Raw genomic sequence first — 2,911 nt, 5'->3', positions numbered from 1 at the left:
GCTTGTCATCTTCGAACTATCGTTCGTCATCTCGAAAAAAATTTGATTCAATCTTTTGTTGGTTAATTCTAAAATCGAGATGATACTGGATAAATCGGAAGTCGTGTATAACACTTTCAGATTGAATCAAATTTCGAGGTTCAACCAAAATTGTTCAATCGGATAAAATCAGAAGATTATAATTCAAGAGTTTTGTTTTGGTCTTGTATATTTTGTCACCCGTTATGCTTTCTGAACCAGAATGATTATTTATGATCAAAGAACAAGTGGTTTTTGGCAGTTGATGGAAGTTTTTTTTTTTTTTTTTAAACTGTCGTTGATGGAAGTTTTAGTAACTTCCATGTAACTTCCAACCGTTGATGGAAGTTTTAGTAACTTCCATGTAACTTCCAAAATTTGCCTAAACCGAACATCTCGTTATTACATTAAAACAAGCGTGCACTCTTATTTTAACATAATAAAGAGATCAATTACACTAAAATGTCCAACACTCATGGCCACTGCTCGGCCAAAAAGCAAGCATTCAGTTAGCGCTGTGCTTGACATTGTTATGAGAACTTAAGGCATCTGCTGTCTTAAATGACATGCAAGCCAATATAAAAATTATGTGTGAATTGATGTGCCTGATTGCTAAGAAAAAGGAAAATAAGGAAAAGGAGGAGACAAATCAATATAAAAAGACATCTCCAATCACCTGTTGTAAGGGTTGCAGCTGTAATCTCCTGACTTCGGAGTCTGCTGCTTGTTATTAGCAGAGTTGGTTTACCAGTCTGCTTGGAAGGGTGAGGAGTTGCAACATAGCCAACATTCTTGCTATCTGAACAGATCATTAATTATCATCAATATACTACATCTTTAACTAACTATTCTAAAAGGTGACACTATTTATGGGTCTTACTAACCAGTTCCCTAAGGGCACTAGTTCAGAAACTAAAAGGAAAAAAAACATTTAGTTTGAAAATCATGGGATAACACAAAAAAAATCATGGGTAGCACAATTTAATGCATAAGTGATTGGGGCTTCCCCTGTGAATAGAATAGTGACTGTTCCAAGAAAATACTTAGTGTGATGAGTAAATAATCATGGAAGGCCCAAGCAACAACCCATGACAACTTGATAACAACACGAAAAACCTCACATGTAAATTACAATATTCACATCTTAAAGTATCCAATTTAGCACATCCAAAATGAGTATAAAACAAATAAAGCTTGGAGTAAAAAATATAATACATGATTTACAAAAATAAATGTCACACAAGAAAGAGTTTGGGAGAAAAAAAAACATTACCAACTAACTAGTCTTCTGAGGAGTAACAAATTTTGTCTTCTTCACAGAAACAAGTGTTTTCTTAGAAGAGTCAATACCCGTGTTATTGCTTGCTTCAATCTATATGACAAAAAAAGGGAAGGTTAAATTCAAATCAAACCACAAAAATGAAACACCTTATAGTCCTTCCTTACCTTCTTGGGTGTCTCCTCATCAGATTCATCGTCTCCCTCCTCCTACATAACAATCTACTATCTCTCATATATTTACCAATGACAATGCCATGCATTTAGTTACAAACTACACTTATTATTCTATCTTTTTGTGGCCAATGAATAGTATTTTGGACTTGAAATCTTCAAACCATTTCATTTCACTAACATCAGCTTAAGAAAATTATATACCACCAAAAAAATTATGCAAGAGTCAACATCATCAACAGTCCATCATAAAAGTCGCTTGTGGTTGTTGTATAAATACCTGATCTTCACTTGAATCATCATCAGATTCAGATTCAGAGGAATCTTCATCTTCACCATTTGCTATCTTCTTCTATTTAGCTTCATTTGCATTAGGTTTGATGCCATTGTTCACCTCAATCTTAGGTTTACCTATTTAAATGTTAACAATATACACTAGATAAACTGTTTTATGGCATTATAACTACAAAAGATGGACATATATACCATTGGCAGCACTAACTGGAATATCTTCATGAAAATCTGAAACAAACATGATAATGGGTGCAAATAAGTTGTATAATAATAGTAGCAATAGTAATCAAATAAGGAACATAATCTCACCAAAAAAATGTTCATCATTATCAGTAATGATAAAAGAAGAATGACGTTAAGGACACACAATATCCATATGTTGTTGAACAAGTTGCCTCAGAAATTTTAAGAAGAGGGGAGGTTGAATTAAGATTTTGTTGACTATTCCTAATTGAAAATTTCCCTTACTTAGATATTCCCTAGATTCAATTATTTCTTTAATTATAAGTTACTCGAATAATAAATAAGGAGAAGTAACTTTAAAGAAATATAAAAACAACAGAAAGTAAAAGAGATTAAGGGAAGAGAAAATGCAAAACCGGATTTACATTGGTTCGGCCACAACCCGTGCCTACATCTAGTTCTCAAGCAAATTCTACTTGAGCGTTTTCACTAACCTTGTAAAATCCCTTTACAAGCAATGAACCACAAAGGACTTCCCTCCTTTGTGTTCAGTGTTTACACCAAGAGGCAATCCCACCTCTTGCAATGAACCCCAAAGGACGTTACTCCTTTGTGTCCAGTGATTACACCAAGAAGCAAATTTCACTTCTTGCAATGAACCTCAAAGGACGTTACTCCTTTATGTTCAGTGAATCAACCAAGTAGACCGTCTCTTGAAAAGCTTTTTGTAAGAATGGAGGAGAGAAAGAAAATAGAATAGCAGAAGTTTTTGCCCAATGAACTTTTCTTGACAAAGCAAGTGTTGAACAAAAACTCTTAGAAAGATGTTGAGAATAAACATTTTTAAATTCGTGCCATGGTCACATATTTATAGCCATTTGATGGCTCTTGAAGAAGCCATGTTAAAAGTTGTGACTTTTGGCAATTTCTTCAAAACCAGTCACTTTAAAAAGTTGTGACTCTT

The 2,911-nt window shown here is 33.8% G+C and overlaps 1 pseudogene; it reads right to left on the bottom strand.

The window, feature by feature from the left end:
• Positions 1–523: 523 nt before the first annotated feature.
• LOC100817176 (histone deacetylase HDT1-like) lies at positions 524–2,005 on the bottom strand (annotated as a pseudogene).
• Between the last annotated feature and the right edge of the window lie 906 nt (positions 2,006–2,911).

This window comes from Glycine max, chromosome 4, assembly GCF_000004515.6.
Source record: "Glycine max cultivar Williams 82 chromosome 4, Glycine_max_v4.0, whole genome shotgun sequence".
In the NCBI taxonomy this organism is placed as follows: domain Eukaryota; kingdom Viridiplantae; phylum Streptophyta; class Magnoliopsida; order Fabales; family Fabaceae; genus Glycine; species Glycine max.
This window is presented reverse-complemented; position numbering and strand designations above follow the sequence as displayed.